The sequence below is a fragment of the Pectinophora gossypiella genome, chromosome 11 (genome assembly GCF_024362695.1).
Source record: "Pectinophora gossypiella chromosome 11, ilPecGoss1.1, whole genome shotgun sequence".
NCBI lineage: Eukaryota > Metazoa > Arthropoda > Insecta > Lepidoptera > Gelechiidae > Pectinophora > Pectinophora gossypiella.
Genome location: NC_065414.1, coordinates 5,198,027 through 5,207,972, shown reverse-complemented (window position 1 = coordinate 5,207,972; position 9,946 = coordinate 5,198,027).

Here is a 9,946-nt window from a genome sequence, read left to right as displayed (position 1 = left end):
GTCTAGTATTTTATTGTAAAAACGTATACATAACCACAAAAAAGATGAATTTAATTTACAATTTTCATTGTTATAATAAATTATAATCATTGAAGTTATAATTTCCCTTATTATTTATCTAGTAAAGGTGAGATTGTGGCCAAAGCTATAATATAAATATAAAATCTACTACGACTTACTTACAAATTTTATTAGGAACTTCTGTTCTATTTCTGTTCTATTCTGTTCTTAGGCACACATCCCTAATATTTTGACTGTCAGGTATCTTATGTTACACAATATAACGATACCTTGGTATAACACTACGAAATATAAAAGTGGCTCTTATAAAAACGGCGAATATATAAAGGAAACCCGTTTTAATTTTACGAGTGCGTTGAATGGAAGCTTCGAAAAGGATAGCCCGTGCAAATTGTGAGCGTTCAAAGTAAACATTTTTAAGAAACTTGGATTTTTTACCGTCTAGAATTCGAGAGCTATTCGAGTGCTCCACTTGGTGAAAGAATAAATCTAAAAACTTCATTACTTACCGCGGGGCTCCCTCGCTACAGGGTAGGCGGTGATGTTTACGATTTAAAAGGTTTTCGACATAAAATATTACTGTTGGTACTCTCGCTACGGATGGGACGATGGGATCCGGAAACACACGCTGAGGCCCTGAATACAAGGGAAACTGCCTTTGTGAAGGAAAATTACGCGGTTCGCAAGATTTTTTGGACAAACTAGAGCGAACCCTGTGAAAAATAAGTCATTTATTTATTTATATTTCACGACTTTACAGTGCACAGGCGCCAATGCGCCGTGAAACTTTAAATATAAACAATAATATAATTAAACATATGAAACTTAGGTGTAAACAATATAAAAACATATTTAATTTTCATTTTCAATTTTCATGAACAGGCTGAATATCTACTAACTCCCCCATCTATGTATAATTTATTTATTACATTCAGTTATAACAATAAGTCTGGTCTTTCCAACAACTCTTTCAGGCAACATTAACACATTCACTGTGTAACTCACGTGCAATGTTATTTTTCGAAAAACACATTGAAAATGTACTTACATAGACACATCATCGTAAGAAAAAATGCGCCCCACATATGGGACATGCAGGTATGAGTTTCAAATTTATTGCCTCACATGTGGTTCATACACAGTTAACGTGTTAAAATCGGCTTTTTAAAACCTTATCACATCGGTGCGGTTAGTTGGCTATTATATTCCATAATAATCGAGGTAATATTAACATACAGTGACGCTAATAATGAAATTGAACATACAAGCGACAGTTCACTGAGCATTAAACAGACTCATCCACTCAGTTAACCAAAGCAATCAATCTGCTTACTAATTCACCTATATATCACCATCAATTTACGTGGAATTACTGTTTGACCTTGCAATTATCAGCATAAATCTAGCAAATTACAAGCCACAAATTAGTTTGATCGGATTACTAATAATGCTAATTTGGAATAACAAAGCTAATTACAAGGGGGGACGCACAATGCTGAGACTACGTCGCCCACACGTCGGGACGAGAGCGGACATTTTTCCGGACGGGACATTATTCTGGACGGGACATTTTTCCGGACGTGGTACAGACGTTTTCCGGAAATGCCAGACACATTTTACAGACGCACGGCAAAATAAATCTAGATCCGAGTGGGTTTAAAATCGCGTGTAATGCTCGCGGAGTCCGTTTAGATGACATGTGTTGATATTTGCTATCTATTTTGTAACAAATTGTTTTGACGGTCAACTTTGTGCCGGAGATCGTTTTTCATTTATTTATAACTATCAATTCACTAGACACGTTATTGAAATATTATGACCATTTAAACTATCATCATTAGAACGGGTGATTGTCCGAAAAGAAAGATGATCCGTGCTTCGGAGTGCACGTTAAGCCGTTAGTCCCGGTTACTACTTACTGATGTAAGTTAGTAGTCGTTCATGAGCCATGTCAGGAGCCTTCGGCGGCTCAATAATAACCGTGACAGCAGGGTTGGTGGGGTTGGTAATCTACCTCACAACCCACACGATAGAAGAAGATTGGAACGGGTGAATAACAAAGTTTTATCCAAAAGAAATAACAACTTATAATCTTGTGAAATCGACTTTATTTCTAACTTAATAGGTATTTTACAGGCAGTTCTTGTTCCTACCATAATGAACGGGTTATGAGCTGATCACCTGTTACCATATAACGTTTTATACATGTTAGGACTTTGCATCAAAATGGGCTGCAAATAAATCTGATTACTTTTAGCTCTGCCTACCCCGTAAGACAATACTAGCGTGAGTTTATAGACTCTTATGTAACTTTGTGAGTGTAGGTAGGTAAATATGTCAGTCTCAATTCAAACTTGCAGCATGGTAACCGTAGCCGTGATTAGGTGGTATTCACACATGCTGTAATCAGCAGGGACATAAATCAGACAGATAACATTCAGCAGCGTGGTGACAATCACAATACACCTTTGTGTCATATCGGGTAACATTGTTTGAGAGAAATGGTGTTCTATGCTAGAGCAGGAGGGGTTTAGGGTGACCAGTCCCCGTGCCATAGCACGCATAGCGCGCATAATGCGTTAAGCCGTTGGTCCCGGTTACTACTTACTGATGTAAGTAAGTAGTCGTCATGTGAGCCACGTCAGGGGCCTTTGGCGACTCAATAATAACCCTGATACCAGATGAGGCTTACTGATGTAAGTAAGTAGTCGTTATGTGAGCCATGTCAGGGGCCTTTGACCGCTCAATAGTAACCCTAACACCAGGGTTGATGAGGTTGGTACTCCACCTCACAACCCACACGATAGAAGAGAAGAGATAAATCAAATCAAATCAAATATTACTTTATTGCACAGAACTAAATTTCAACAATCAGACATAACACATGAATACAGTACAATTTGGGCGGCCTTATTGCTCTAGGGCAATTTCTTCCAGGCAACCACCAAAAGGAAACAAACATTTACAAACAACTTGGATGCGGGATGGTGCAACAAAAAATAAATACCTAAAAGTAAAACTAAAGTAAAGATAATGCGATGATTGAGCCAATAGGATTGGTTTCTTTATCGCGTAGCCGATGACGTCGACGATGAAGTTTTTTTTTTTTTTGGGGGAACGTAGCCAGGAAAGACCCTCATTGGCGTCTCAACCTTTATAAACGTTTTTCATCTGAAACATTCGAGCGCTCTCTAATTCCAGTCCGTACCCCATCTGACCATAAAATAAACAGCCAAATTACATGTTTACGGGCTGCCGTGCTCTGAGCATGTTTAAAACAACTACAAGTAAATCCACAAATACTGTAAACTAAATACAAAGTTGGAGGAAGGTTAATTTTATATCGTTCTAAAACTGTTTTTACTAAACTAATGGAAGCGTGATAGCCCTGCGGGTTTAGCACCGTAAGTGTGCGACTCTTTCTCGCCTCGACATACGTCACCCGTCACTCTCTCACAGAACTGCACAGAAAGAGACAGATGATCTCTGTCGCGGCGAGAAAGAGTCGCGTGCTTACGGGGTGCTAAGCCAGCTGTTCGGAGAATGCGTGACTTACATTATAGTGTCACGGGTTCGAATCTCGGCTCGGGCTGTAAACCTCTGAATTTGACTTTGAGAGTTTGAATTCCAGGGGGGTTTACCGACCCCGCCGGCGTGGTCGACGATTTCCCTCATTCAGCGCTTATCGCTATCGACCCACTAGGGTCGATTAATTCTTTCAAATATTTTTCCTCTCAGACGACGCCCTGAGCCGAGGTTCGCGCCCAACTGGGCACCCTCAGGCCTGTTGTCTTAAACGTTGTACCGGGTGAGAGCCTTCAGCGCTCCCCATTTGTCCAGCCAAGTAGTTAATGCCATCTGCGACAAATCTACAATAAGTCACGTCAAAAAAAAAAACAGGGGGGTTAAAATAGCCACATCGAAGCAATTCATCTAAAAAAGCTATATTGCTATTTGTAATTTTTTTGCATTGCGCACTTGCTTTTATATGCAAAAATGTCAAATTGCAATATTGCTTAGAAGAATTGCTCCGATGTGGCCATTTTAACCGCCCCAGATTTCCAGGATTTGTGCCCGGTTAATGGCATACACTCGTACAACAAACACGTGATGACAAACATGAGGTCCTCAAGGAAGTATCTGTATGTATAGTATTTAATTATAATAAGTATTATACATGGTAGATTCACGGTACACTAACCTATGTACAATACATTGGATAGGTCGACAAGTTTTTAGTTATCACCATAATAATCCAAAGCAACTATCATCTATTCTACGTATAAGTTTAGAAGATTTAGAACTAATATTGCGAGTAGGTAGTAAAAAAGTTTAGGTTTTGATGACAGACTTCACTTTTGACACTATTGACAACAAAGTACAGCTATTTACTCTTTTAACCTAGTGAAAAATTAATACAAAATTTGATGAGGGGGCGCCGGACCAGCGTGCGTGTATGAAGCGATTGATGAATGTGGACGAAGCAAGAGAAGTGTGTCAGGATCGAAGCAAATGGAATTCTATAGTCTCTGCTTACCCCGGTGGGAAATAGGCGTGAGTTTATGTATGTATGTATATATGAGGGGGCCCGACGTCATAGAATAAGGAATGATACTATGAAGTCAACTCTCAGCTTCCCACCAATGGCTAAGCTAGGTTTACCTAAACTGCAAAACATATTTTATTTCTCTATCAGAAGGCATGGGTGGGTAGCCATTCCAGCGTAACAGGGTATCGTGTAAAGATCAGTGGATGAGTGTATTGTCCGAGGCCAACATATCGACCACACGTGTGGCTAATGACCGTCGACGCGACATACCGCGAACGTTGAAAACTGCTAATACAGGGGGCTAGTGACCTTACTCACTGTACCGAACACTAAGGGCGATTATTCAGCTCATAATTCTGAATTAATATCAAGTGGAATTTGGACGTCTTATGTATGATTTGAATATGCTTTCCCTTTTTTTTATATAAATGTTGGTACTGACGAAGCCTGTGATGGATTTACGTTCTTTTTTTTTTAGTAAATATAATTTTGTTTCGCCGTACGGGTATTTATCTAGTGTAATCAAAAAGAAAAGTCAAAAATAAAAGTGTTTGGGTGTAAATCTAGTGTAAATGACACCGTAATGAAAACTATGGGGGATGATTCAGACCAGTTGATGGAATTCCTGTCCGATTCATGACAAATTTAGTTTTGTTTTATTATTTTCAGTTTTACACTCTTGTGACGGAAATTCCACTTGATATCAACTCAGAATCTTGGTCTGATTCAAGTTCAAAGTTTTTGTTACGGTGTCACTAACACTCTGTATTTATCCACTATCACGGACGCGACGCGGTTTTGCTACCTCACTTTTATACTCGTTTCAAATTAGGTACAATATAACTTGCTCTCTCATTGTTAGGACAACACGAAACAGAAATTAATTTAATGACTATTTTTTAAAAGCTGCGTGTAGACCTGGAAGAACCATTATTTTTATATTTTTTATTAAATCTGGTATCTAACCCTACAAACTTATCTTAAAAACAGAATACCAACAAGGCTACCAACATACAAACATACAGCCCAAGCAGATGACGTTATTAATATCGAAGGCCTTACTGACTAGATGGTCGGGACTATACAATATATAAAGTATATACTTTATTGCAGAAAAATAAAAGAAAAAGTCGGTAAATAGTTCCAAAAGAGACTTAACTAGGTACAAGGCAAATGGGGGCCTAAAGAATATATGGACTATGGACGATAACCGAATGTAGTTTCTCAAATAATACGGTCCCATACTTTTAAGAGGTACCACAGCTCAGTCACTTAACACTTCAATCCAGCAATGGTCCTGCGAACTATAATAAATTTCACGGTCACCCTTGAAACGGCGGCCTAAGTGAATCGTGCAGTGTAAATCTTCGCGCACGTACAAGCGAGCTGTAAACCCGAAAGGAGCGTTTATGACGGAATCACAAATGCATTTTTCGTGTCCTGAAAAAGTGCTGAAGTGGAACGCCGCCCCTCGGGGCTCCGCCGACACAGACCCGAAGGACTTACACACTGCTTTTGCGATCATGCGCGCTTTCAGTTACGTTCTCCGTGGTCCAGTGGTTGAGCGTTGGGCTCACGATCCGGAGGTCCCGGGTTCGATTCCCGGTGGGGACATTGTGGTCCCTAGTTTGGTTAGGACATTACTGGCTGATCACCAGATTGTCCGAAAGTAAGATGATCCGCGCTTCGGAAGGCACGTTAAGTCGTTGGTCCCGTTACCACTTACTGATGTAAGTAAGTAGTCGTTACATCAGCCATGTCAGGGGCCTGTGGCGGCTCAATAGTAACCCTGACACCAGAGTTGATGAGGTTGGTAAACCACCTCACGACACAACCCACACGATAGAAGAAGAAGTTACGTTCTCCCCAAACTTTAAGGTACTGCGGGTATTAAGGCCTTCCGTCTAATAAGGCATAAATTTAAAAAAAAAACCATTTAGTAAGTAATATACCTCTGCCTACCCATCGGAGATGCAGGCGTGATTCCGTTATATTATTTGATAATAAAACTCGGAATCTCTTGTCCGTCTAAAGCTGGAAGCAGACCAAAATACTGCATCGTACGCACTGTTACTTTTCAGTTTTAGGTAGGTTTATGGAACAGATGAGGTCGATTTTCGTCTTATTAATTTGAAAAATTCTGATAATGTCATCGAGTTCGGTGCGTAATGTCTTTGAATAACTGTCCGTATTTTTACAATGAATAAAACATAAACCGATTATCTCTCTTCCATGATAGTGACTATTATCTTATATGAAAGCGAAATATCATTGACTGAATCACTCACTCATCACGAAATCTCAGAAACAAAGGCAAGAAGGCTCAAATTTTGCATGGGGTTGATTTTTAAGACGTAATTCGTCCTTTAAGGGGTTGAAAATGAATTGAAACCGTGGTTAAAAGTTTGTATGAAACTTTGTCACTTTAGAAGTTACAAGGATAAGACTAGAACTCCACGCGGATTAAGTCGCGGGCGGACATAACTCTATATATAGGTCAATATCAGCCGTACGACGGCGACGCCCACTGCTGGGCATAGGCCTCCCCCAAGGATCTCCACGACGATCGGTCCTGCGCTGCCCGCATCCAGTGGCTTCCCGCTGCTGAAGTGGCAGTGGGCAGGACACATAGCGAAGAGACCGACGATCTGGTGAAGGTCGCGGGATATATAGGTATTTGATCCAAATATCAAGCAAAAATTATCTTTATACATGCCTCTGCCATACATTGTTTTAAGTTTACGCGGTTATTATCATAATTAAAGCACATAATAACGGGTTCTTACCGCGTTTAAATGGGGATATGAGACTCCCGATATTTCGACACTGTTGCAAGTGTCATCCCGTGATCATGGCACTTGCAACAGTGTCGAAATATCGGGAGTCTCATATCCCCATTTAAACGCGGTAAGAACCCGTTATTTTGTGCTTTAATTATGCCTCTGCCTTTATATTATATTTTTGAATAATTATGTACCCGAGCAATGAGAAAATAGGTAAATCTGTACAGCGCCATCTATATTTTTTGGGGAACGTAGCCTGGAAAATCCCTTATTCTTATTCCGAATGAACAAGAATTTAGATTTGCTGGCACCTTTACTCGTCCGTGTGTCCGTGACTTACCTTATTTTACCAATTTCCCACAATTGCTTTTGTATCTGCTCGTCACTTGCCAAGTTTCTTCTGTCAACACTAAAACACTTCAAATTGACAATCGAATTATCGTTACAAAATGTTTCTTCTTCTTTGAATCTGGTTTTTAGTAAGTAAGTAAATATACGTATTTTATTTTGTTTATTATTTACAGGTTTATTTATACTTATAAACAATAAAGTGATACATATAAACCTGTCATGTAATGTACCTGTCTGTCTGTGTCTGTGGTGTCCGGAAGTAATAAATGTTTCTTTCTTTCTTTCTTTCTTTCTTTCATGTATACAAAATAATTATTTAAAATTCAACACACTAACACAGTTGGTTCGACAATTATAGATGAAGATACATCTCACCATCGCGCATCATATCAAAAGTGGTGGTGATGGCGGACTTGCACCAATATTAATTTATATTAAGTGCAGTTTTCACTAACACGGTTAGGTTGGCTCCACCATTATAGACGGCAATACGGCTCACCACTTATCACTTTTGTCTAACAGAAAGCTCGGTGAGTACTTGGTTCATCTTGCCTACCCCAATTGGGACATCGTGACCTTATTTTAATAAAAATATGGCGCCGAAACACCAGTGTTTAGCCAACAACAACAACATCAATCAACAACATCAATCAACAACAACAAACAATTTAGTCAACATCAATGACAATCTACAGTGACAGTGACCTTATGTTTCTATCACTCTCACTGTTGACTATCCTAATCCTTTGCAACATAACTAAGGCCCATTGACCATTGATATTTCATAGGACTTGGAATCTTTGCAGACTGTGATCGGCTTAAGCATGTTTAAGTAAACAAAAGAAATTATGTCAATAAAGTAGGTACTTACTGTTTGTAAATAGTGAATACCATTTCACTCTCAAGATAACTAGTAGGTAAGCTGCATACAAAGACATCAGTATATCTGAAATAGTAAAAAAGTGGCATATTAGTGATTCGAAAGTCCGCTATCATGTAAGTTTCAACCCTTTTTCACCAAAATTATAACAGTTAAAACATATATTAAATTACGGGTGAATAGGCATTTTCTGGGTAAGCTCGTTCCAACGTCGATCTCTTCTTCTCCTCGTGGAAGAATGAAGTCAAGAGCAAACCCATCGTAATTTAAAAAAAAAGTAACATAATATAAAACCACGGCTGTATCCCCGTAGGGGTAAGAAGAGTTGTGTAAATAGATACACCCACATCTCGCCAGATATGTTTAAGTCCCACGTAATAGGGGTCGAGCCCACTGCCATTAACCGGGCACGTGATATCAATTATCTACGATCCAAACATGAATTCAAACTCATAAACTCGAATTCAGTGGTTTAGACCCCGAGCCGAGATTCAAACCCGAACTAAAAACTTGACATTCTAATTTAGAAAAATTAAACAGTTTCAAAGTAATTTTGACCTGTTTATCGGCTTCAAAAAGGTACTAACTGGTTTCGTTAGCGGTTATCTCTTTCGCTCTACTCACCTCCATGAGGGATTTTCTCATCCGCCGAAAAGGAAAGGGACGGATGATTGACAGATGTTAATTTTAAAATGAATGAGTGAGTTAAAGAATAACCCGGGCGAATAAAATAGGCATCCCGCAACCAAACTCAAGCAACCTGTCAGACAATATACATTTTACGAGGGTTTTTTTTTACAATTTCTGCCTAAAATTGACGTGTATTCCATAAATTGTATGCCTGTCGATTGCCCGTCCTTTTTCTTTTCGGCGGATAAGAAAATGACAGGTATAACTTAAAATAAACTTAGATGTGTACTGAATCAGCACCTATGTGTAGATAACATAACATATCATCACGCCTACATTCCCAAAGGGGTAGACAGAGATGTATAGTATATAAACCGGGTCTATATTAGAATCCATAATTGAAAATACCGAAATTGACTATACCTAAGCATTAAAATACATAATCATTGAATTTTAAAAAAATATTAGCATAAACGCAATTCTGCAACGTCGCCTCTCGGCCCTTCGGGCCTCGATGGTCACAAGCAACTTAACCCACTCGGCTATATGGTATATACAGCCTTCGTAACTTATATCAGCAGTGTCGGGGTGCCGCGGAGTTCCGTGCTCGTTTCGCTTACACCCCCCGTTACCACCATTGTTAAAATTACTTATAATATGTAAATTATGGGTTTTTCTGGTTATAGTTTATAAAATTATGTATTTTCATAATTATGCCAAGTAATTGTATAT